This window comes from Microtus ochrogaster, unplaced genomic scaffold (genome assembly GCF_000317375.1).
Source record: "Microtus ochrogaster isolate Prairie Vole_2 unplaced genomic scaffold, MicOch1.0 UNK84, whole genome shotgun sequence".
In the NCBI taxonomy this organism is placed as follows: domain Eukaryota; kingdom Metazoa; phylum Chordata; class Mammalia; order Rodentia; family Cricetidae; genus Microtus; species Microtus ochrogaster.
This window is the reverse complement of record NW_004949182.1, coordinates 249,718-277,417: the sequence shown is the minus strand read 5'-3', so window position 1 is coordinate 277,417 and position 27,700 is coordinate 249,718.

Below are 27,700 nucleotides of genomic sequence, written 5' to 3'. Positions count from 1 at the left end.
TATGTGATGAGTGTGCTGCCATGGCACACACATGTGGCAGTTGGAGGTAAAATTCCAGTAGGCAGGTCTCTTCTTCAGCCACGGGGATTCTGCGGTTCAAGCAGAGGTCATCAGTATTGGCAAGTGACTTTAACTGCCAACCTAAGGTATTTTTTTCTAATATATGATGAAAAAATTTCAGAAAAAAATATTCAAATAATGTATACAGTATGCTCAACACATAACATATACATATTTGTATGAAAAGCTCCTTATGTAACAGGGTATCATGTGCAATGATTAAATATAGTGAAGATTTAAAAAAAACTATATTGCCAAAGATCAATACATACTAAATAAATATACAAGATCTAAGATGTTTTCAAAGCAAAGCTTAAGGTGTAATCCTGCCATACAGAAAACAGTGGTCTGCGAGAGCTGAGCATTCCATGCCGGGATCTGGGTAGAGATGCTCTGAGCAGATCGTGAGGAGCAGAAATGCCAGAGCACCACCTGATCTCCATTTGCCTAAAAGCAGGGCATAAATTTACAAAGATTAAAGATGTCTTGACTTTGCCTCTCCACTAGGGATAAAAAAATGGTACCCACTGCAGACTTTAGACATTTGACCTGCGAACGACACCAGGAGGCTGTCCACTTAGAAGCTTTGTTCGCTGACCTTCATTTTGGCTCCCCATCATTTTTGTCTGTCCCTTCAAGCTTTACTCTTGCCTTCACGAAAAGTACACACATCCTTTTAAAATCACTTATCCTGACATTTGTCTCCTGTAAATGATACACTGTCTTACAGAGATTTCCAGAAGCAAGTTTTAATATTCCAATTTGAAAATGTAAACAACAAGCAACATCTCCCAGCTGGTGAGTGGCTTGCTGTGCAAAGACCAGAGTTCAGCTGCTTAGCACCCACTCCAAAGCCTGGAGTGGTTGTGCATGCCTATAATACCAGCACTGAGGAGATGTAGACAGGGAAACCTGGAGTTTGTTCAGTCTTTAAGTTCAAGGTCCAGCATGAGACCATCTCCCCAAACAAGATGGAGAATGATAAAGATATTTTCTGTCAACCTCTGACCTCTACAAATGTGTATGCAGACACACACTTAGAACATACACAGACATGCACACATACACACACCTCTTAAGGGATCCCAAATATTTTTTAAGGAACAATGCAAAAGGCTTGTCTTTGTGAGTATAATCAAAAGACATTTCAATTAATTGTTCTATGAGTCAGTGCTTTTCTATGATCCTCAACTATTTAATGATGACAAAGTCATTTCTCCAGGATTTATAAACTTACCATAAGGGCATGTTTAAATGGCCACAGAGATCCTAACATGTTTTCATGCTTCCTTTCAGGCATTTCACCAACACAGTGCTAAAGCACTGTGACAATTCTCCTTGTTCCCATTATACCACCTTGCATAGGATTTAGAGGGGTTTGCTGTCCTATGCTATTTAAAATGCTGTTTCTGCCTTTATCAATATTTTATATTGTATTTATTACAGTTTAAATATTATGAAACAAAAGTTTCTCATTTTTTTTAAACTTTAAATGTGAACCCATAAAATCAGTCCTTCTCAGTTTTGATATGTATAATCAAATGGGAACTAGATCTTCTTAGTAAATTGGCAAAGTGTGGGGAGGGTAGAGGGTGCTAAGGAAGTGGGGAGGGCAGAAGAATAGTGGGGAGGAGAACATTAGGGATCAGGTTGTGTAAAGAACAGAGAGGGAGAGCAAGAGAAGAGATACCTTGAAAATAGGAGTCATTGTGGGGTTAGCAAGAAATCGGGCACTAGGAAATTCCCAGAAAACCACAGAATGAATCCAGCTAAGAATCTAAGCAATTGTGGAGAGCGTATCTAAAATGCCCTTCCCCTGCAATCAGATTGATGACTACCTTAATTGTCATATAGAACCTTCATCCAGTAACTGAAGGAAGCAGATACAGAGATCCACAATGAAGCACTGGACTAAAGTCCTGGAGTCCAGTCATAGAGAGGGAGAAAAAATATTATGAGCAAAGGGGCCAAAATAATAATGAGGATAGCTACAGAAACAGCTAACGTGAGCTATCAGGAGCTCACTGACCCTGAACTGACAGCTAGGGAACCAGTATAAGACTGAAGTAGGCCCTCTGAAAGTGAGTGACAGTTGTGTGGTATGAGCAGTTTGTGGAACCAATATTTGTCTCTAGTGCATGATCTGGCTCTTTGGAGCCCATTCCCTATGGAGGGATACCTTGGTGCTGCCTCAAGTGATGTGACAGACTTGCTGACTCCCAACGGGAGGCTTCGCCCCCTCTGAGGAGTGGATGGCGGGGTGGGGGGATGTGACATGGGAAGAAGGTGGGAGAAATGGGAGGACTGTGGAGAGAGGGAATTGGGATCTGTGTCTAAAATAAGATTGTTTTAAAAATTAAAAAAATTAAAAAATGAAAACCAACTCAGCTAATAAACACATTAGAGGAAGCTTTTATAAACTCAAGTATTGTTTTTGGAACAGATAGGTTGATCTATTGCTAAAAAATCACAGAGATCAAATACCTGAATCTTATTAAATCCGGACTCAGTCTGCACCTACTAGATAATGAAGGTACTACCTCATTCCATACCCCATTTTCCACATCGTTATAATGATCAAAATAGTATCATCAACTCCATGAGAGAGTGAACGTTAAAAACTACAAAGGTGACACACAAATACTGTTGCTTTTACATTTACAGAAAACATATCAAATAAAGAGCAAAAGGCCGTGGGTCTGAACAAACATTCCCATAGTGGCTTCTTCCCAATGCTCTGCATGGTCCTCTTTCCATGCCTAGTACAGAGCTAAGGACTCAGGTCAAACCTTGCATTCTGGGTTTGCTTTCTTATTTCAGTTTCAAGAGGGCATTTAGGTAATGACTATGCCATGCTTTTACACTTTAGAACATAAGCTCTTTCACAAAAACAAAACAAAACAAAAAAGCAGAGTGTTGTAACCAAGTATCATTGGCTTTTGCTCTACAGCCTCATATTCCATTTTCTTCTTTCTGCACAAGTGTACCATTTCCTACTATATATAACACAGCTTGAAGGAGAAAGCTGTTTGCAGTGTAAAATCTCTCCAACCTCATCCATTTTATTACCTACCTCAGGGAGACGCTTCCTCATCATTACTCCGTATCTCGGGGTACATAATAGCTGTGACCAATCTTTATTATTTTTCTACACTTGTTGCTTTCTCTCCATTCTCCTATGTGTGCTGTGTCTTCTGAAGCTGAACTCAATAACGTCACCACTGTGACCGGGGTTAGTGGAGGAGCTTTGTCTGGAACACACATTTGTTCCCCAAGCACTTCTTTTGCGGTTTCATTTGGCTGACCTCTTAGTGACTATCATCCTCCCTCCATTGTCTCATGGAGATATGACCACATGGAGGCTCAGAACTGCACAAGGCTTTAACTGGCGCTTTGCAATAAAAACAAGTATCTGTCTCCTGAGCAGTGTCCTTATTTATTTCCACTGTCCAGTTCACACCCACAAATCAAACGTTAAACCCAAATTAAACCCAATTAACTTTCTCCTAAACGGAAGGAAGAAGAAAATGGAAAAATCAGTTTTTCCTCTAACTTTAATTTCTGACATTTGTGTCCCACCTTTCACCCAGGAATACACAAGGGAGTTCCTGAAGCTGTCACTCCATCCTTCTCCACACTGTGTAGCATGCAAACCTTGTCAATTGCACACTTGGAGAAAACAGACAAACAAGCAAACATTGTACCATTCATGTTTTCTCCCATAATTGCCCTTAATCTAGAGGAGTGCTTCTCAACCTGTGGGGTACGATGACCTACATATCAGTTAATTGCATTATGACTCATGAAAATGAAAATGAACTGAAATTTATGCTCTGGCAATGCTGACGCACACATGGGCAGATGTTTATTGTGGTTCTGTTGTACTTGCCCATTCTGGATTTTATGGACTAAGTTGATGAGGACAGTTGACCAGATCTTGCTCTTCCTCAAGAAAGCACCAGATCTCATTACAGGTGGCTGTGAGCCACCATGTGGTTGCTGGGAATTGAACTCAGGATATTAGAAAGAGCAAGCAGTGCTTTTAAGGGCCGAGCCATCTCTCCAACCCCATTATGACTCATAAGAGTAACAGAATTACAGTTATAAAGCAGCAATGAAATAATTTTACGGTTGGGGGTCACCACAACATGAAGAACTGCATTAAAGGGCTGCAGCATTAGGAAGGTTGAGAGCCACTGTTCTAGAACAAGTCACAGGACCTGCCAACCATACTAAGGCACACTTACCACATTCTCCCACCCACCCACTTTTTTTTCTTTTCTTTTGGTTTTTTTGAGACAGGTTTTCTCTGTAGCTTTGGAGACTGTCCTGGAACTCTCTTTGAAGACCAGGCCAGCTTCAAACTCACAGAGATCCTCCTGTCTCTGCTTCCACCCGAGTGCTGGGATTAACGGTGTGTGCCACCACAGCCCTGCTTGCTTTCCCACCCACTTTCACAGCACCATCTAAACATTACATCTAAAATACAATGTAAATACACGATTCTTTTCCTTTCTACAAAATCCCCCAACACCAAAAATATTCCTGACTTTCCCAAGAAAAATGATTCCTATCTATTCCAAGGAAAAAGACTATGGCTGTTAGCAAGGAACTCTTGGCTACTTCTCCAACCTCTGTGATGTCATCCACTGACTTTGTGATATTCAGCATGTGATTGGATTTTCCACTTACCCATAAGCATTTTGCAACTGTCCCATTCCCATTAGCTTTTCGTCAAGACAACTTACTCGCTATTCTATGTTCTCTCTGCATCTTGAGCATGTCCCAGTGATATTTTCACTTGGGCCTGATTCTGGAACTCTGACAAACTTGTCTGACTATCTACTGAACATGTCTCCCAATGTCTAATAGACAAATCTCTCTGTGTTCTCAGTTGTGGCCTCTCCATCCCTGCTTAAGCTGCTCCCACATAGTGCCCACTTGGATCATTATCAGTCCCATCCTATCATTGTAGGGATCCCAGACCACAAGGGCAGCTTCTTGTTTTATTTTATTTTATTTTTGCTCACAACAGCAAGATGAATTATCACTTTCTCCATTAACAACTTAAGCCAAGGCATCTTTATATTTACTTATTGTAATAGCTTCATAACTTGTTGCTTGTATTTTTCCTCCCTGAGTCTTTTATTTAAAAATCAATATATGAAGCAGAAGGATACCTTAAAATCTAGGTGTAAAGGTATTGTTTCTCTGACTAATACTCCCTATGCCTTTGTGTATTAGAATAAGCACAGTTTCTACCACAGTTCCAAACACCTTCCACAGTCTTGCTTATCTGTGCCTCACAGACTACGACATTTTTCCTAACACAGCTGACCAGAATGACTTCTTTGCCTCATCTGGGAACAGGTCAAACATCCCATAGTCTCAGGCCCTTTGCTCCTTTCCTTTCTAACAAGAAGCATTTTACCTGTATTCTATTGTTCTTTCATTTCCTTGTTTTAGGTCTCTACTTAGGTTTCAAGAGTCTTCCATAATCGTCCAGGGAAGCTACACACTTTAGCATGGGCTGTGCCTCTGTATCCTCAGAGTTATCTATCACCTTTGGAATATTGCATGCTTAAGTCCAACCTGTAGTGTTGGGATGTAGGCTCCAAAATGCATTATTGATTTTACTTAAATTTATTAATTTACTTATAAGCTTCCCTGAACCTAGATGAGTACTTAGTAATGGCTAGGAAAAATGTTTCCTGATTAAGCATTGTGTACCCAGAGCTGTAAAAGTGAGATTGAAAATTAAGGCATGGGAAGTTCATAATGATTTCTGACAAAACCACTAAAAATGATGGATGGTACCCTATTATTTCAACAGAAATAGAAGGCAGCTTATTACATTTCACCTCACAATTTGTTCAGAAATAAACATTAATGATAATTTAACTTTTAGCTAGGCTATTGATGACATGAGGGCAATCAAACATCCAAGAAAGACAAAGGGATAAAAATCAGGCATACTGGAAAACCAGAAAAAATTCAATAATTAAATCAATATCATTATTTGAATGTGGCCTCCAGTTAGCATGTGCCTGCCAGTTGACCCACAGAGCTTTTTAGAATCATGTTAGATTTTACTCTCACTCTCATAAATGCAGGTTATAATCATGCGCAGACAGAGTTGGGTAGGCTTTAGCTGAGTATTGGGTCCTATCATGGTTATGATTGACTATACCTGCCAGATTCACTGGATCAGCAGTGTTGTAACCTTTTCCTCTTGACGGTGTCCTCAATCAGCCATTAGAGATGATCTCACAGTGCACAGTCCTCATCTGTTTGATATCCACTTGGAGAAACTTTGCTATGAGAAACCAGGAATCAAATGAGGCTCTCCTTCCATCTTCTGTTTATCCTAAAAGACTGACTGTATTCCAAAGGGAGTATTATATACATTGCAAGATGCACTTCAGAAAACTAAGAAATGGCTCACATATTTGACATTGCTTAATGTTGAAATTAAGTAAACATCAAATACACTAAATAGATTGTAGATATGTAGCTTTACATTATCTGAAAATACAAAGCTTAAGACTCAAAATGGGGCAAAAAGTAGAGAGAATGTGAAAAGTAGAACACAGGCACTGATTGTTGGGTATGTGTTATCTCAGCACAGATGGGTCGTTACCTTCAATTGTATGCTGGAGCAAAGGAAACGGGTCAACAAGAACTTACTTAGTCATTTCAGTTTTGGTCATAGTTGAAAGTCAATAGTCACCACCTTCAAATTAGAAGACTATAAGTAATTTCAAAAGGAAATAATAAAGTTAGAAGTTAGAACTCAAATGTGAAACTTAACAAATTGAAAAATATCTACTGAAAAGAAAAAGGAAATAAACACCTTTGACAACAAAATTACTGGTTTAAAAATAAATGCAAATATGTGGAATTCAGTCTTTAATTCCTTCAGATAAAAAGCATAACAAAATTAAAATTTCTATTGTCTACAAGACTATACATGAAACAAAGAAACTGAAAGCATTTTTATAAAAGCAAATAGAAGAGAAAACAAAAGAAGGCAGAGGAGCAAAGTGAATGGTTTAATAATTGATGTTGTGCAAGAATTTAACCCCAGAATCTCACTATCTTTATTAATTTATTTTGTGTACAAATGTGAGGGCAGGTTACATACTATGGCACTCATGGGGACAAAGGGACAACTTTGGCTTCAATTCTCTCCTATCATGTGATCCCAGGGCAGTAAGCACCTTACCTGCTGAGCAGTCTTGTTGACCTCATTACTCCCCAATGGCTGAGGAGAAATGAAGCCTAGAACTAAAGGCCATGATTGATGACACAGAGTTTTTATTGCACTGACATGCCTGAATGCTCAGATGTGCCCTTCATAAATTAAAAATCTATGAGATACAAGAAAACCAGATAAAATCACCCCAAATCATAACACACTTTGTCATACCTACCACAAGATAAAACCAAATCAAGTTCATAAGTATTGTTAGAATATAGAAGGCCTAAGAAAAACATCAATAGGATGGACTATACATCTCTGTATACCATGCAGTGCAGCAATAACACACACACTGTGATTATCAGAAAGTATTAATATTTTAAATGCATTGACTACACAGTAGGCATTAAAGGAAGAATCAAAATTTCTAAAATGCAGAAATAATACAAACAAGGTTCAGACCACACTGAAACAAAGAAAATCATAAATGAATGTTTTTTACAAGCTAATTCAAGAGAAGAGCTGGAGATTTGAATCAAAAGAGAAATTAGAAAATCAAAATTACAATTCTTGAAGCCCAAAGTAAAACATGGCAGAGGGAAGCTCAAAGTCAAGGTTTCTCATTGAGTAAATATTAGTTACTTTGCTAGAAGATTTAACAAACATGAGTTATAAGGCTTCAAGAATAAATGTAAGACCACCAAGTGGGTAAGGCTCCTCTCACAAAGTCTGATAACATGAGGTTGAGATCCCAATACTTTCAAGATGAAGGGAATAATTGGCTGCCTCTGGTTGCCCTTTGATCTCTATATGCATGATGGAACAAGAATGTGCACATACACGTGCACACAAATAATTAAATGATTGATTAAAAAACAACTGAGTGAAAGCAAAACAGCAATGGAAAAAATACATTAAAGAACAAACAAACAATCAAAATTTGAAAAAGTCATTGAAAAGGCAAACTGATAAAAAAAAAAGCCAATTAATAGTTGGGTGTGATGGTGGCACATGCCTTTAATCCCAGCACTTGGGAGGCAGAAGCAGGTGCCTCTGTGAGTTTGAGGCCAGCCTGGTCTACAAGAGCTACTTCCAGGACAGTCACCAAAGCAACACAGAGAAACCCTGTCTTAAAAAAGAAAGAAAGAGAGAAAAAAAGAAAGAAAGAAAGAATCAAATGTGAATGGACAAAGAAACAGATATACAATGGGGAGAAATAATCACAAGAAAGATATAATAAATAAGAATATGCTGGAATTAAATCTGATGGTCAAGAAGAATGAACAACTAAGATCCCAGTAGATTAAGAAAGCTTAAAGTGACCATTTTTATACAAGAAAGAGTACCAAAGAAAAGCCCAGAGTAGAGGATCACACTCAGGTTGATTTCCAGGGAAACTCTATCAACATCAGTACTTCAAACCAACCAACTTTAAACCCACTGAAAGTATTACAGAGAGGAGAAAAGAAAGGAAACCGCCTTATTAATTTTATGATGAAGTGCAACATGGATATAGATGATGATGAAGATGACCTGAAAGAAAGAACTCAGGCATCTCAAGCCCATCACTGCACTAATCTTACAAGAAGTGGTAGCTTACACTACTCAGCATCACACATTTGAAGCATTACATACTGATCAACTTGAATTTCTTCTATAAAAATCTATTCATATAGTTTATAATACAAAAAACAAATTCTCAATAGTAGGTAGATCTGCATAAATATATTAGAATGAAGCAAACATCACAAAAACTAAAAACAACATGAAAGCAAATGACCGGTATTCTTCAAAGTGATGAAGGATGTAATATGTGGAAGACTGAGAACTTCCAAGCCACAGTTGTTCCTCAGAATCCACAAGGGATTGTCTCTGGAACTCTCCCATGAAGGCACGCATCTGTGAATTCTCATGGCCTATATAAAAATGGGATAATATTGTCATTCATCACATGAGCGTCCTTATTTTAATCACCTCTAGATTAGTGATAATCCAGAGTACGATGTAAATGCTCTGTCAAAAGTTGGGATGGTGTGTGCTTAGAGGATTGTCATAGGTAGGATTTCTATCGCGGTGAAGAGACACCATGACCATAGCAACTCTTTTTTTTTTAAATTTATTTATTTATTGAGGATTTCTGCCTCCTCCCCGCCACCACCTCCCATTTCCCTCCCCCTCCCCTGATTAAGTCCCTCTCCCTCGTCAGCTTGAAGAGCCATCAGGGTTCCCTGACCTGTGGGAAGTCCAAGGACCGCCCACCTCCATCCAGGTTTAGTGAGTGGAGCATCCAAACCGCAACTCTTGTAAAGGAAAACATTTAATTGCAGCTGCCTTTCAGATTCAGAGGTTTAGTCTATTATCACCATGCCAGGAAGCATGGTGACACACAGGCATCCATGGTGCTGGAGCAGGAGCTGAGATTTGTGGATTGGCAAACAATTGGAACAGTGACACTGGGCCTAGGTCGAACTTCTGAAACCTCAATGCTCATCCCAGGGACACACTTCCTCTGACAAGGCCACACTCCCTAGTAGTGCCACTTCCTGTGAGCCTCTGAGGACCATTTTCATTCACACCCCCATGCAGATAATAGCAGAGAAAACAAGTCTGTACCCATTCACTACAAAAATTATTTCTTTTTTTTTCAGTTTCCACTCAAATATATCCACTCTATGCACTCCAAAGTTGCCTGACTCTTTGGGAGCAGGGGCATATGTGGTCCAACATTTAATTTGCAACTAATATTAGTGCATTAAAGACAATAAGAAAAACATTTTCTTTTGAAATGAAAAACATATCAGTATGCACTATGTAAACAGACATAAGGAGCATGTGGAAGATGAGGACTGAGATTTCTCATTCCTATGAGGTCTCAAGATGTCATTATCCTGGGCTTTATCTACTAATAAAGGTTCTAACACAGTCTCCGGTCTTCAGTTTACAGCTGAGGGATTGCCTGAGCAAGTTAAGCTGATGACGTGTTACAAAGCACAATAAACAACTATTTGTTTTCTGAAAACATTGAGTGTGCGTGTGTACGTGTGCGTGTGCGTGTGTGTGTGTGTGTGTGTACGCATGCACACGTACATAAGAAGGCTAGAGGACTACCATGGCCCCTAGAGCATGCTAGCTTGTTCATTCTTGGCCTGTTTCTTTACTGCCTTAGTTAGCCTGGATCCTCCGTGCACTGTGCCCATAACCTGTTGTTTTTCTCTTCAACTCTTCCCTGGTGCTGTGCATCTCCAGGAACCATTTCTGTTCCTTGTTGCCCTGGTTTTCACACTCTGCTATAGAACATCCATCTGTTAAATTTGACTCCAGTGGGGAGACGTCTCGACCTGGACATTTAGACCTTTAGGAGAATGGGCATGTTATACGGAGAGATTCTGTGAATGGGACTACAACGTTAAGAAAGAGGCAGCAGACAATTCTCCCTCTGCCCCTTTCGCCAGGCTAGCAACAGGCAAGGACTCTAAAGCTTCTGTCTCTAGAAGTGCAGGAAGGAAATTTCTGTTCCTTATAGTCCGCTGGTTTGTGAAGCCTATGGGAGCACCTCTGGCCGCCACAGAAAACTCTGAGCTGACTGCAGCAGATACCTTCACAGAAACACCAAGGATCTCTGTGGAGGCCTCTTATTTCCTATCCTGAGAGCCCTGCTGAGCATCATAACACCCCAGCCATTCTTACTTAACCTCCTCCAGTAACTAACAGAAGGCCCAAGAGGTTTGCACCAGACCCTTTCTGGTCACCCAGCCTTTTCCAGGCTACTGTGATTGGGCCCACTCCAAACTCCGGGCAGAAAAATGGGGCTCACTCGACAAGGTTTGCTCAGGGAATGAATGCACTTTTGGTTTGACACCTTTCAAAACATGCATAGGTCTGGTTTACCTCACTCAGGATAGTGTTCTCTATTTCCATCCATTTGCATGCAAAATTCAAGAAGTCACTGTTTTTTTACTGCGAGTAGTACTCTAATATTCCATACTTTCTTCATCCATTCTTCCATTGAAGGACATCTAGGTTGTTTCCAGGTTCTGGCTGTTACAAACAATGCTGCTATGAACATATACTTTTGTTGTATGATAGGGCATCTCTTAGGTATATTCCCAAGAGTGGTATTGCTGGATCCAAGGGTAGGTTGATCCCAAATTTCCTGAGAAACCGCCACACTGCTTTCCAAAGTGGTTGCACAAGTTTGCATTCCCACCAAAAAGAGGAACATGGGATGTACTCACTCATAATTGGTTTCTAGCCATAAATAAAGGACATTGAGCCTATAATTCATGATCCCAGAGAAGCTAAATAAGAAGGTGAACCCAAAGAAAAACATATAATCATCCTCCTGGATATTAACCTTCATCAGGCGATGAAAGGAGACAGAGACAGAGTCCCACATTGGAGCGCCGTACTGAAATCCCAAGGTCCAAATTAGGAGCAGAAGGAGAGAGAGCACGAGCAAGGAACTCAGGCCCGCGAGGGGTACACCCACACCCTGAGACAATGGGTATGTTCTATGGGGAATTCACCAAGGCCAGCTGGCCTGGGTCTGAAAAAGCATGGGATAAAACCGGACTCACTGAACATAGCGGACAATGAGGACCGCTGAGAAGTCAAGAACAATGGCACTGGGTTTTGATCCTACTGCACATACTGGCTTTGTGGGAGCCTAGGCTGTTTGGATGTTCACCTTACTAGACCTGGATGGAGGGGGGAGGTCCTTGGACTTCCCACAGGGCAGGGAACCCTGACTGCTCTTCGGGCTGATGAGGGAGGGGGAGTTGATTGGGGGAGGGGGAGGGAAATGGGAGGCGGTGGGGGGGGAGGCAGAAATAAATAAGTAAATAAATAAATGAAAGCATGCATAGCACAGACATTTGTATACGATGTGTGCTCATATATGAAGGAACATTAAAGCCAGCGCTTCTGTTTTGAATAGAGTAACCAATATCCATTATCTGTGTTTTAAAGGGAAGAAGATGGAGGACCAGAAAGGTTGAGCAACTTTGCGGCAAGGCATGGAGTGAAGGAATGGGTTTGGCCCCAAGGCCGGCTTTCTCATCACCACTCTGCCGTTCATGCCATGTGAGGATACTCAGTTTGAAGTCGGTTGTAAAAGTCGATGAAATGATGATAACAGAAAAACGGATTAAAGAGTGAAGATGTTTGAAGAGAGTTAGGATTTTTCTGGAAAAAAAAAAGCAAGCAAACAAACAAACAAACAAAACCCCAGGGTCTGTGTTGCCAAGTTCCCTCTGCGCCCACGCAGTTCCCTTAAAGAAGTGTGTACTGCCCTCTACCGGCTCAGACAAAACACTACATCATGTTTTGTGTTGCTTCGGAAAAATCAAGAAAGAAGATTAAATTCTGTGGTGAATCCAAGTTACAAATGGTTTGGCTTCTTTCTCTCATATCTGCTCCAAGAATAAATTTATGAACTATTGTTGTCTTTTCTGATCATCTGTCTGTGCCATCACTATCAATTAACTTGGGATTTAGCAAAAATGTCTACAGAGTAAAGCTGCAGTTTCATGAATGTGATTCTGGGACAACAGGAACTGGCATGCGCATGAGATAAAGGACTTACCAGCACAGTTGTTTCCTTTTAATATTGGAACAGATTTATTGATGGACACATGAAGTTTCAAATTCACTCTCCTTTTCCTGTGTATATAAAATAGACTATTGATTTTCAATAGATGAACTCTGGTATTCAGCCACCGATTTAACCATCTGTTCATTAAACAATTACTGAAGTCTTTGCATTGCTGTGTTGGTACTGAGCTAAATCCAGGCAGAAATCGGGTGGAGAGAGACAGCATAAACACACGTGCAGCAAGCTTTGGAATCCCAGTGTGCTACAGGGGAGGTGTGGGCAAGACCAAGTCTACCGGGAGACTATGCTTACAAGAGAGAAAAACGGAACACATTTCCAAAAGAGCGAATCTTCTGTGCAGAGTGACATAGACTGTATGGAAGCATACCTCTGGGTTCCATATGAAGTTCCCACCCTACCCAGGGAACAGCCAGAGTTAAATGAGGGATGACAAGGAGAAGAGAGTTAGGAAGGGGCTGGCTGCACTACTTGTGGTACTAGGATTACAGATCACAGATATGACACACTTAGAAACAGAGTAGAAAGCCATGGGGGGGAGGATATCTTAAATCCCACCATGCTTGTTCTAATCCTATCTTATTCAACGTAAAATGACTACTTTATATAATAGAATTTGACTACTCTTAAGAGGAAATTGATACAAATTTTATTCTATAAAATACATTTCCAATTCTATATTCCCTGAAGTATTTTGATTGATGATTATATTAAAAGGATAAGTAGCAAATTCCCCTTAAAGTTCTATTCCATAACTGTATAGGCCTTTTCGCTATTTAAGTGAGTGTGAAAGGGATTTTTTGAGAAACCTTCTTTCTCTAATATATATCATTTAGCCCCCTCCAATGAATATGAATTTCCCACTATATTTTGTTAATATAAAACAAGTTTCCCATACAGTTTATCTACAGCTCAACAGTCTCATTTCCAAAAAAATGAGTTTGCTCCTGCACTGAACGAGACTTTGAATGGAGAAGTGGAAGAGCTTAGCCTCACACCTTCCCCTAATGAGCTCCATTGTGCTCTGGCTGAGTGCAGCTTGGATAGCCAGTGAGGGGGAAGTGCTCCAGCTAATGGTTTTCCAGAGTACGCATTTTAAAGAGACTTAGCGCTCTTCCATCATTGTGAATCCATATCCTGTCTCATCAGAATGAGTTCATACCCAGTGATCATATGTGAGTTTAGAATTCAGATGATCCTTCCATAGCCGCAGTAATTTATTTTAATGAACAAATAGTTAATAGGAGCTTGAGACAATACCAGCTTCCACAGTCAGGTAAATTTTATTAGCTATAGATTATTGCTTTAAGTCTTCTGTCTCTAGGATCTTTTCCTGCTTTCTACATCTCTTATAATTTTGGCATTATTCAATTATGTGATGTACTTAAAGTCTATGAGTTTATTATTAAGACTGATATTACTTCTAATTCACTGTGGGATAATTGCAACCCATTCTCCTATACTCTGAAAACACCCCACATAGTGAAGAATGGTGTGGCTTAATCGCTTTGAATTCCTCTCCTCTCTCATTTCCAGCCCTTCCAGAGGCAGGGAGCTCGCACTCTCAAGGGACACCCCTCCCAGTAATACCTGAGCACCTATCTGGAATGCTGCCCTAGTAGTCAAAGGGCTTTAACTTTTGTAAAGTTGCCTAATAAAAGGCTGTTCCCTCAAATAACACCCCCACGGTGGGAACCTGCCCATGTTTCCATAACTCCCACCTCATTTATAAACTGAGGCTAATCTGTAAAGTCAAATGTGAAGGACTGCCAGGTGTCACCTGGTCTCTGTGTTGTGGGAGCGGAATTTGTTCCCTGTTTCCATAAAGCTCAGTCCCCTCACTGCATCAGGAGGGTAGGATGCTGCTGATCCTTGGGTTCTAGGTAGACCAGCACCCTTGCTCTCTGCATGCAGGTTATCTACAAGGAAGTCACGCTGTGCTGGTCTGCAGGGGCTCTCCGAGCGCTAGTGTGCATCTTTTGGTTAAGTAAGGAGAAAATATGGGCTGATGAGATGACTCAGCAGTTGAAAGCAAGCCATGCCAAGATGAGCTGAGCTCCGTGATCAGGTCTTACATGGCAGAAGGAGAAATCTGTGTTTTGTATGTTGTTTTCTAACCTGTACACATGTTACTTATAATAAATAAGAGAAAGTCTATAGATAAATGACTATTTTCTCATTTGCTATCTTAGATATTACTAGTCTCAATGAGATTTGGAAGAGTCAAAAGCTACAACCTTTATAGAGTGACTATTTCTCCCTAAATGCTCTCTTAACTTTTCTTCTCTCCTCTCTACCCTCCTTGGCTGATGTCTGTGGATTGCATCTTTAGACCCTTTATTGTATGCCTTTCTGTAAGATTTGCTCCTGAGAGGCTCAGTAGACAGAGAGATAGAAGGAAGAAAAACTATTTACCAACATTGTACTCCTGCCAGGTCAGAGGGTCATGGGGGCTGTGTGCCTCATTATAGCCTATAAACCTCATTTGTGATGGCCTTGGCTATGGCTGCAAGTCTTACATGGCACTGAGACCTGTTTGTCTTCTTTGCTCTTCAGTGTTAGGGATGGTCATGACTTCCTGTAGCCCAGTGTTTATCTAGACCTCTTCTCTTCTCTCATTATGGCTGACTCTTAATGTTCTGAGAGAGAAAGACCCTTGGGAAACACCTAATGAGTAAAGCCATTTGAAAAAATTGCTCTTTCTCTAGTGCAGGCAGGACTGGTGAAGTTCCTTTAACTATGAACAAAGATAAGACATTGAAAGTCACCCCCTTCATTAAATTGTGACAGTCTTGAAGACAGAGAAAGTTTCACTGTGATCTACCTATGATAAGGGCTATCAAGCATACATTTATATTACGTATTAGAGAATCCGACACAATTATGATAGAATTATGGAGGTCAGTCAGTTCCCAGATATGCAGGAGGAAGCAGGAGGCTCAGAGAGACACTCATCACATTCTTCCAGTTTGAGTTTACAGGCACAAGAACCAAGAGAGATGATTGTTTAGAGTCAGGAAAACATCTGGAAGGCTTGGAAACTAAGAAGAGTCAATGTGCAGTGGTGGTGAGTCTTCATTGTTGGCATAACTTGATTTAGAATCACCTGGGAGACATACCTCTGGGAGTGTCAATGAGGGAGCTTCTAGAGACAGTTTACCGTGAAGAGAAGATTCAGCCTGGATGTGGGCGGCACCAACCTATGGGTTGGAGGCTCAGACTGACTGAAGAAGGATGATGTGAGCAGAGCACCAGCAGTCATCTCTCTCTCCTCCTTACTCTGGAGCAATGTGATCGACATATTAGACTCCAACACCACACCTTCCGTGTCATGATGAGCTCTATTCCCCCTCACTGTAAACCAAAATACATCTTGCTCCCCACTTAGATTGTCTTTTGTCTGGTATTTAGTTATAGCAATGAGCGAAGTAACCAGTAATTCAGACAATAAAATCCAAACCTTAGTCTAGCTCAAAAGCTAGGGTATTTGTTTTATTCAGGCTTCCAACTGACAGACGGGACCCATCTCTATTAAAGACTGGAGTCTGCATTTCTACTTTCACTAATTCAGCTGTTAATCTTCCACTGAGGCACCCTCATGGACATACCTATATAAACTATTCAGTCTGACTGAATGTACAGCCACCCTGTGACCAAGTCAGGTTAATATACGAGCCATCTTAGTTTCATGTAGTTGTTGAAGACAGTCTCTGGCAAGTAAGAAAATGGGGACCCACAGATATACAACCAAGAGGAGGCATCAGCAGTAGCTCACAGTGTTCGCATTTTGCCAATTCAGAAAGGAATGTTCTAGCACTTCTTTCAGCCACGTTGGTAAGGCAGATTCCCAATTTTACTCTGCGAATCTTTGGCTTCAGGAAAGAGGTGAGAACAGCAAAGACTCAACAGGGCTGGTTGTGGGCTCAGAAATATGTATCAGATTTGGAGAGAAACAATTCTCATAAGATTCCCCACCCGGGGTTGCAGATGATTATGAGTTACTTATGTTCCTGGCAGAACTCACCCTCTTTCAGGAGGATATTTGCTTCCTCTCCACAAATACCTACTTTCTGGTCAGCAAGACACAGCATGATTCAGAAGTCTCCACCTTCAAATTCTTCACATTCACAGTTCTGTTACACATGCTAGTCAGTGGGCTCTGATGTACCGTCCATGATTAGGTGGATGTGCATTCTCCAAAATATGCACATGGATCTTTAATGTCATTAAAATTCCTTATTTTGGGCCCCTTTCAAAGGTAGTTTTTATTCATTAAAATCTTTCTCATGCCAGAAAAATGATTGTACTTGTTTGATCAGTTCGGTTGGGATACAGCAATGGGTTCTGTTTTGGACTTGTCTCTGACTTGTAAAGCAAAGGGAGGAGTTGATCTGTGTTTTTCCTCTGATGAAGGCAGAGCAACTAGCAATAGCATCCTTAGAGGGTTCTGCAATCAATAGAAAAGAGGGGGGGGTGCACACATTACTTCTACACATGGATTATTGCAGCAAAAATCTATTTATAGTGAACTTCATCAATATGGATACTTGCCTTAAGCTACAACATTGTGCTTAGTATTCATCAATTGAAAACCTTCAAAGGATTCAAATGACAAGCATATTAAAAAGCTATGCTTGGAACCCAGGCTGTTCAAATATGAGTCAGAGGGAAGAGTGGGAAGAGAAACTTTGCCTAAATAATTGATTACAAGTGTCATTGCTGATGACTGCTCTCTCTCCCACCACTTTCCCTCTATCTTACTTTGCCTTTGTGTTTCCAGTATTTTGTTCCAGTCTCTGTCTTTGTGATGCACAAAGGCTTCAAGCTGAGGCAGTGCTTGTCCAGGGACACCAGGTGGCAGCAGTGGGTTTTAGCCAATGCATTCTTTCTTTACCAGTGGGCAGAAATTGCCATGATTAAGAATAGGCCCCTTAGCTGAGGATTAACTAGATTTTGATTAGAAAGGAGGACATAGGTTTTCCTTTGGCACTTTCAAAATGAATAAAAGTTCACCCCAAATTCTATCAGAATATGAGCAAACAGATGAACTTTACAAGGAACTATCACAAAGGGTATGGCTATCATCTATGAAAATCAATGAAACATGCATTAAATTAAGACTCTTTTTCTCATAAGAAGAAAACCTTCGTTTCAGAGAATCAATGAGTTTGCTTAAAACCTGATTTTAAATCGTTAGCAATTACAACCCTGTACTTGGTCTCTTCCGTTTGCAATGTGAAGCCAAGGAACTGGTCACCATGTGATTGATATGTGAAAGGTACCTTGAACTTTTGCTGATTTTTTTTTTTTTTTTGTAATGCTGCTCAGTGTTTCTAAGACTGTGGCAGAAATAGCTTTTGACGCAAGAGAAATCTATCAGGATTCCTGGAAATAACTAAATTGTGTGTCAATTTATTGAAGTGAGAAATAACACAAGATTAACAAAGCACCCTTAGTTTGGCATGTTGGGTCAAGAAATAAAGATGACACATTTTTAAAGATCTTAACAAGGTTTGACTCAGCCTTTACTTCCAAGAAGAGGAAACAAGTGCATAGCAATATCATCTACAGGGATGATAGATAATCAAATGGCAGAACTATGTCTAAGGCTATTTCTGAGGTTTTGCTGTAGTCTACCATTTCTAGTTTAACCTGTGTACAGAGTTATTATATAACAAAACCAAAGACCTCCAGAGATGGCTCATGGAAAAAGGTACCTACTGCCAAGCCTGAGGACTGAGTTTGATCTCCAGGACCTATATGGTGGAAGACTAGAACCAGCTTAGCCAATTGTCCTCTGAGTCTATTCATGATGCGTGGCATGTATATGTAGCACAGTAACACACATTCATGCACACACAAAACATGTAAATTAAAAGTCTCCTGGAGTATATATAGTATTTATATTCAAATATGTAAAGTGGATACATTGGTTTATCTGACTTTCATTTAAAGAGTCTTGTTATTTATTTAGTTTTAGTTTTTTGAAACAGGGTTTCTTTGTGTAGCCTTGATTGTCCTGGAACTAACGGTAGACCAGGCTGGTCTTAAGCTCACAGAGATATGCCTGCCTCTGTCTTCTAAGTACTGGCATTAAAGACCATCACCACCTAGAAGTTTATATGACTTTTACATTTTTATATGAGTTTATAATTAACAGATTCCGATTTTCTTTGTCAATGATTAGTTGGCACATGAACTTGACAGAAAACATGAAGAACATGTTTGTGGTGTATGTGTGTGTGTATGAGTTCACACTTAGGTCTTGCTCCTGATTTAGCACCCAGTCTAAACAGCATAACCACTTCTACTGCTTCTTGCTCACAATGACGCCATATATCTATTTGCTTACTTTGCAGACTGCTCTTTTTTTTTTTTTTCGAGACAGGGTTTCTCTGTAGCTTTGGCCAACTGCAGACTGCTCTTGAGAAATTGGACAAATCACTAAATAATGCTTTCTTCAAGAGAAGAAAATAATTACAAGTGATTTTGTTACACAGTGGACAGTCTTTCTGTTTTTCTACTATCTTTCTACCTACACTCATTTTAAGGATGCAAACTAAGCAGCTTCATATGACACAAACAGAAACGTCAGGCCTAGAGAACAAAGAACTCTGAAATGAAGAACTGTCATCCTAGAAGCCTAGACATACAAGGCAGATAAAGAATCAACCCATTCAATGTTTTTCATGTAAATTGGACTTTATGGCACTCTCAGAAATTATGGTCCAGATGTAGAGTGTTTCAGGCCATCTTTTATTGAAATATGTGTAAGAATAAGGTGGCATAACTATCAATCAAATTAATTAATACTCAGCAAAACAGGCATGGTGGAAGTGGGAGGGTTGTATGGCCAAGAACAGCTGCCATTTACTGAGCATTGGCCTTGTTCCCTACTACATTTTTAGTGCTTTCTTAGTTATTCCTCATCTTAGTATGGCAAAGTGTAATTTATATTGCTGATTATATGCAAGGGAATAAAGGAAGAGGAAATTTAAAGAAATCTATCATGGGGATAAGAAGCAGAACTAGGTTTTAAACCCTGGAATTCTTGGTTGTGAGTCTTGTCCTAAGGTGTCATTTCAGGTACTTGGTCACAGCTGAGATTTCTTTGCTGTTTCAGTACTGAGCTATAGCCATGATGAGACTCCATTGAAGAATGACTTGGATGAACATGGAACTACTGTTGGACCCATCAGCTTCAGCATTTCTCTGTCTCTTTAAGAAGAATTGGGGCCTGGAGAGATGACTCAGCTGGTGAAGGTGAGGCTCACAAACCAAAAAACAAAAGAAAGAATCGGAAAGTTAATACTTAACACGAACAACCAGTTTGCAAAAACCTTGCTAAACTCTTCCCTGCTAGTGTTAATGGAAAGGTCTTTTTTGTTTGCATTTTATATGCTTAAGAATAGACAATAGCCTTGACAGCACTAAAGGACTCTTGTTATTCTAGAATGAACCATGTGAAAAGAAGTCCTACTGGTTTCCTGAGAAAAGGGTCATACCCCATTTTCCTTTATTGGCCCATGTCTCTTTTCTTTCCTTTCCTAATGTACCCAACAATCCATAGACTGAAGTTGCTCAGAAGCTTCCACTTCTATTATTGTCATAACAGGAAGAAGCACCAGTGGTGTAAACCATCAGTGTTAATGATTGCTTCCATGCAATACTGTTTTGCTTAATGTGCAAATGAAAATAAAAATATAGAGAGAAGAATTAAAATGCTTAGCTTCTGACACAGTCCATACTACATAGCTGTGAACTGCTGACATTACTTATGATTTTCAATAGATTGGAAAAAGAGCACAGAAGGAAAAACACCGTAGTGGAGGAGAGCAAGCCTATGGGAATCATGCCATTGCACAAATGAGATCTTCATTGGGGCAGAACATTCTCTTTCATGTACCTCAGAAACTACATTTTCTTTCTTGCCTTGACCAAGAGCTGAGGCACACCAGGGATGATCATTTTATTTCACATTTTATTAAAACACTTAATGCAAAGCCACGTTATAACCGAGGGTAAAGCACAGAGGCTCATGCAAGAAGCTCTTGCTCAGAACATAGTAATGAGAGAATTACACATTAATCTGTGTATAAAGGCCCTTTAGAGATTTCATGCCTCCCGTGGTTTCATTTTTTCCAAGGATGTGTGGAGAAAAAGGAGCTTCAAACAAATTGCTTCTTGTTAAACATTTCACATTCGTGGAGCTCTGTGAAGACTCCGCTTCCATGGCGACACGCGTGCTTTCAGCTGAGGGCCTCATGGTATCAACCAGTCATTACGTTAAAGCAGGGCAGACTGAACTGGCCCTTGGCCAACAGACACAACTTGGACAGACTGAAGCTCTCCTGTCCAATACATGCATATAATTCAAAGTGATTAATATGTGATCTGTTCTAAAACTGAACCCAATCAGATGGTGAAAAATGAAGAGACTTCTGGGCAATATTTACATACTGCTTATTTATACATTGCTGACCACCCAGTCTGAAATACCATCAGGCTGCTGGTCTCCTCTGGAAGCATCAAAATGGAGGAAAGGTCAGAGGTGAAACTAAATCTCTTAAGTGTGCTATGATGGCTAACCTTAATTGTCAACTTAACTTTATCTAGAATCAAATAAAACCCAGATTAATGGGCACTCCTCTGAAGAATTTTCTTGATTATGTTATCTGCTGTGGGAAGACCTACCCTGAATCTGGGCCATATCTTCTAGTTGTAGCCAACACAAAACGAGGTGGAAAAAGGAAGTTTTTGCTTTCTACTTGCTTGCTCTTACTTTTGCTGGCCACTTTGTCTGTTCTGATACTATGGTCTGTATGAAATCCAACTTATCTACGATTCCTATCAGACTGAAAAACCAGTGGTTCTCCAGGAATTATCCCAGACAGTAGGAGGTCAGATTGGGAGTGCAGAGACAACCAGTTTTGGGAAGCAAACATCTATTGGACTGCATTTCTGTTGTGAGTTGGACTACTCAGACTGTATAATGCAATACTGTATAATAAATAACATATATATTTATTCTATCAATTCTTTTGAGAACCCTGAGTAATATGGACCACAGTACCAGAAGTGGGGTTTTGGTTGGCATCTTTCCCTTTATTCCAATGCAGATTTGGCATCAATGACATTAATCTTCTTAACAATTGAAGCCTCTCTCAGGTCCAAGTCTTATCTCCTGTCTTCTCCAAACTCTCCGTTTCATATTTCTTTCTGTTCTGTTGTCTCTTTTCCATTATGGCCTTGTGCACGAGTGATTACTACAACAGAATCAGCATTAGACTATGCTTTAAATTTTCCTCTGCCAAAAAAAATTGGTCAATTATTTTAAATTTAGGCAGGTTCTCAAGACAAGATCAGAAAACAGGCACATTCTTTGCCAACAAAGCACAAGAATCATTTCTATATCAGTTGTTAAAATTGTTCCCTTCTGAGACCTCTTGAGCTGGGTCTCAACAGTTCACATCGCTCCAAATCCCAGTAAGATCTCCTTAAACTCTCCAACTACTTTTCAAGTCCAAAGTGCCAACATTTTTTACATTCCTCCAAAAAGCATGGTCAGGCCTGTCACAACAATATGGTCCACTGCCTTGTACCAACTTCTGTCCTTAGTTATCATTATAGAACATCTGAACCTTCAATAAGAAAGCTTATTGAAGGAAGGGTCAATTTGGAGTTTTCCATTCCAGAAGGATTAAGAGTCAATCATCACCACAGTGGCACAAAAGCAGATGATAAACAATGAGGCTGGAGAAAGAACTGAAAGTCCACATCTTGAACTCTAAGTAGGAAGCAGAGAGACCAAACTTGAAATGGCTCAGGTTTAATCTCTCAGAATCTGGCCCCAGTAGCATCCTTCCTCCAGAAGTATCACACCTCCTAAACCTCTTCAAACCAGGCCTCCAACTGATGACCAAGTATTCAAATATCTGAACCTATGGGGGACATCCCCATTCAATTCACTACATATGCTATTGACCTCAGGGGTTTTGCTCTAATTGATCACGATCATCTGATCAGATGATGAAGACGTGAGTGGCAATACGGTTGTGCTGACTGGATGACGAGATGGATCCACTTGAAGTACCATTTTTATTCTATAGTCCTAGCAGATGTCTCTACCTGACCAAGAGTTCTGAATAAGAGTCCTGTAACCACACCAGCTTTTGGGTAGTTCATATAAGAAAGATGTTAAGTTCCTTAAAAATGTTAAGTGTCTTAAAGAAGTGGGGATAAAAAAGATGAACAGGAGAGAGGGGAGGAGAAAGAGGAGGAAGGATAAGAGGAGGAAAAGGGACAACAAGGAGGAAATGAAGGGGGAGGGAAAAGAAGGTATCAGGAGAAGGAAGACTAGGAAGAGAATTGATGCAGATATATTTAGTAGTACATTGAAGATTTAAGGATCTGGTTTGTGCTAGGGGAGCTTTAAACACCTTTATAATAGGCTAGAATGTTGTCTGCTTAATAGCAAGAGACGGTAGATTTTATATCAGCCAAAGCCAAATGCAATCTGCAGCCCAGGCCAGTTACCAAATGGTTCTTGTTATTATTAAAATGATGGCCAGGGAGTTCAAGGACTGGGGAATTATTTGAAATGGCCTTGGAAAGCACGTTGAAAGGATTGCCCCAAACCATTTTCCTTGGTGCTTGTTCCTTGTTCCTGCGCTGTAACATACAGTGCTTGATAAAATGTATCTTGTGTATTTATAATGTGTCCAGAAAATGCCAAAGTGCTTACAGCTCTGACATTGTTTTCATTAGAGATTAATACTTCAGGAAATTCAAATGCCAACCTGTCACATTTGCTATACGTGGGCAATCTAAATGATGCCAGCTTTTAAAAATACCTTGTGTTGCGTGAAGCTGCAGACCAAATATGTGTGACCAGAATGGAGAAAGATGCTTGTCTAAAATGGAAATAAAGGCACCCCACACCACTGATGGGAATGCTAGAGAAGACCCAGTAATTTGGCTATTCAGTTAACCCTGCTTTGATTCAGCTTCCCTAGTGGTAGTTGGCGAAGCACAGCAAGGCACTACAGATGGCAGCATTTCAAGGTGCATTCCAACTCAGTCCTTTTCTATTCCATCGGTTCCTGTCTCTCAGTCATTTTACACGCACCAAAAAGAGACATTTCTTTACTGGCGTTCTTTACATTGGAAGGGCTGTCAGAAGCTGGTGACGAGGACGAAGTCACCATCTACCTCATATTTATATGTCACTTATCACTCAGTCCCATCACACCTAACCGTAAAGAGCTCAGAGAGGAGTTCTGATGCTGAATTCTCCAGTTCCTCTTGCAAATGAACATTATAATAATCCAAGCCAGTGATTTTCAAATCATCCCTGATTGCCTGTGAAATGCTCTTCTGGAGTTTTATTATGTATTGAAAAGCTCAGAGTCACCCGTTCTCAGTAGAAAGTCCAGTGACACAACTGTACTCGGGCCCAATTTCTTACACAGCAATAGCTAGATAGTTTCTTGAAATTTTTCTTTAAGAGGGAGTTGGAGTGAGGGTTGGTACTTTTTTAAAAAAAGTACGAGTGGGGGTGATGGGGAAAGTGGGATGATTTTAATAACTTCCTTCATTAATAGTAGAAAAGGAATGTGAAGCTTTTGCTGCCTCAGGTAAACTTATATTTGTACCCTATCATACACCAGTTATTATTCTAGGTCCTAGAAGAACAAGGTGCAAAAAAAGTTAGGGAAGCCAATGCTATTTCACCTCAACAAATCAAGAAACACTTTTAAGCTGGGTCTCCGACAGAGCCTGTAAAGAATTATGTTGATTACGTCCATCTTAACTTTAGAAAAGACCATTCCTTAGGCCTAAGATCCTGGCCTGTGTGAAGTGGAGAAAACCAGCTGAGTGTTAGCATATGTTAAGGAATTACCTTCTTCTGACTGTGCATGCAATGTGTTCAACATCTTCAAGCTCCTGCTGCTTTGACTTCCTCACCATGATGAACTGCAATTTGACCTATGAGCTAAAATAAACTCTGACTCCTTTAAGTTGCTTTGGTCAAGGTACATAGCTACAGGGACAAGAACTAAAACTGACGTATTCTCTGCTGACCAGAAATTCATTGTTTTAAGTAAGGAGCTAGGTCAATAAACACATAAGAGCCACATAACAATGCCAGCTACATGATCGCAGCCATGTCAGAGGCATAGGATCTCCTACCTCAGGGCAGGATGATCGTAAGAGGCTTATGGAAGGGAAAGCACTTGCTCTGTGCATTCTATAGTGAACACACTTAACCAAGTAGGGATTGGGACTCGGAGGTCATGATGAAAAAGGAGAGAAGGAGAGGTAAATAAAGGATGGCTGTGGGTTTCAACATGGAGAACACAAGGAAGATGTTCATTAAGAGGACGTGGGGACCTCAAGTATGGCTGACTGAATAGCATGTTTCAGCCTCTGGCATGATAATTCCAGGTGGGAAGTCACAGACGGCTAATCCATGGTTTATCTCTATTTCTTCGTGAAAATATAATCACGCCACCCTTAAGTTAAGGTTAAAGGGGTCAATACCACATACAAAGTTAACATGGTTTTGTTTACCCTAAAACCTTGCCCTGTCCTTGAAATGCATTTTGGCCTAAGTGGGTTGGGTTGAGAAGTAGTAATGGAGATAGTGGTGGAAAACTTAGATGACATTTAATCATAAAGTTCTCTTCAGTTTCCCTTTATTTATATATATGATTTAGTTAAATGTATTTATGTTTATATGTTAATATCTAATATATTTACATCATCATTAACAATTTTAGAAATAGAATCCGTGATTGGAAGAAGAATTGAATTAAGTTGATAAAACAGTAGCTTTGTGAATGGGATTTTTGTTGACTTGAGAAATGTGTGGTCTTCCTGGAAGAGGAAACGTCAGCTAAAAACTGAAGATTGTCTGTAGGTAATTTGTGGGTCATTTTCTTGATTAGTGATTGATGTCTAAGGGACAACACTGTGGTAGGTGACACCTCTGTGCAGGTGGCCCTGGCTATATTAGAAAACAGATTGTGTCAATGAGAAGCAAGCCAGTAAGTAATTAGCATTCCTCTGTAGTTTCTGCTTCAGTTCCTGCTACCCAGTTCTTTCCTTGACTTCCCTCAGTGAAGGACTGTGATCAGGATATGGAAACTAAATAAACATTTTTATCCCCAAGTTGCTTTCAATTATAGTATTTAGTATAGCAATAAAGAAACAAAAAATACCCTATCTTCACCATGTTTTCTAGGGGTTGATAACTGTTCAGAGCATCTCATTTTGCTAAACAAGCCCAGCATTGTTGAACTAGGCATTTAATCATATTACACTCTATAATTTAGTATATTTAAGATGTCACAAGAGTTTTCTTTCAGGCAGGGTGTAATGCTATGTAGCCATAGCTAGCCCATGCTCATAATGATTCTACCTCAGTCCCCCAGTGCTGAGTTTGTATGTCTATTCTACCATGTCTAGCAGGAAAAATGAAATTCCAGATAAAAGTTTGACCTCTATTATCATCGCATGTAACTAATCTCTGAAGATAGCTGGCTGCTCATACCATCCCAGGATCATCCTGTCTCCTCCTCTAAAGTGTGGGCTTTACAAGCATTCATCACCAGGCCTGACATTTTCTACATGGGCTCTGGGAATTGAAATCAGGTCCTTGTGTTTGCAGGACAAAGACTTGCTAAGCTCTTTTTCCAGGATGAAAACAAGTTTTCTATTTGTCCTCTGTCAGTTATACTTGTCACTAGTTAGCAGAGACTCATCTGATGAGACATTACAGGTAGTTTTTAGGACTGAGCATTCTGGTTGTAATTGCAGCTAGAGGTGAAGCTTACCCACAGGCTCCTAGCCTGTAAGCTGTAATCATGAATACTTTCCCCTTTAATGCTGCTAGGGTATGATTGACATTTTGACTCATAGTTTTAAAAAATCTGGACTTACTGCTTACATCCTACATCCTACATCCTTAGAGACACAGATGCAGAGGTAAAGAGGAGAACACTCTCCTAGAAGAGCTGATAAACATTGCTGTGATGGCTCTGATTGGTCCATGCATGCTCATGTTGAAGTTTGATAGACAAGGGTTGGATCCAGAGCTATTTTTCTCCATTTTACATCAGGTTGGAAGTAGGTACTGGTCCTCTAAAAGCCACGGAAGAGTGAATGGATGCTGGACCAAGATGATATAATAAACTCATTGCCCACAATATCATCATGTCACCTTTTCTTTCAGGGTTGGTGATGAGGATTTTCAAAGCTCTGCCCTCAACATATTTTTTTTTTGACATTCTGTGTCATTTGAATCACTCATTAATTTTCGTTCCTTTAGCATCAGTCTTCGGCCTTTTGGCCTGAATCCTAAGTGTAACTCTTTGGTCTACACTGTTGCTCAGAATTAAATTATTTATGTGCTAATTTAAGAAAGCCCACCCTCAAATTGGAGTCTGCAAACTGAAATAGATGAACCATAAGGGCAGGGGAAAGACATTGTACAGGCTACTTCCACATACAGAGTTTTATGGGCATCTATTCTCAGATTCTCACTTTCCTGCATATATATTTTCCTACAGTGAATTGGCCTGAACAAAAGCTGGCATTGATAATATTCTTGGTTTTACTTTTTAAAAGGATAACAGAACCAGCAAAATGGTTCAGTGGGTAGAGATGCTTGCTACTAGGCCTGACAACTTAAATTTAGTCTCTGAGTCTATATGGTAGAAACAACGTAGAACAAACTTCTGTGAGCTGTCCCTGATCTTTGCAAGTATGCAGTAGTATACATACCCACACACATTCTCTCTCTCTCCTGCCTCTCTCTCTCCCTC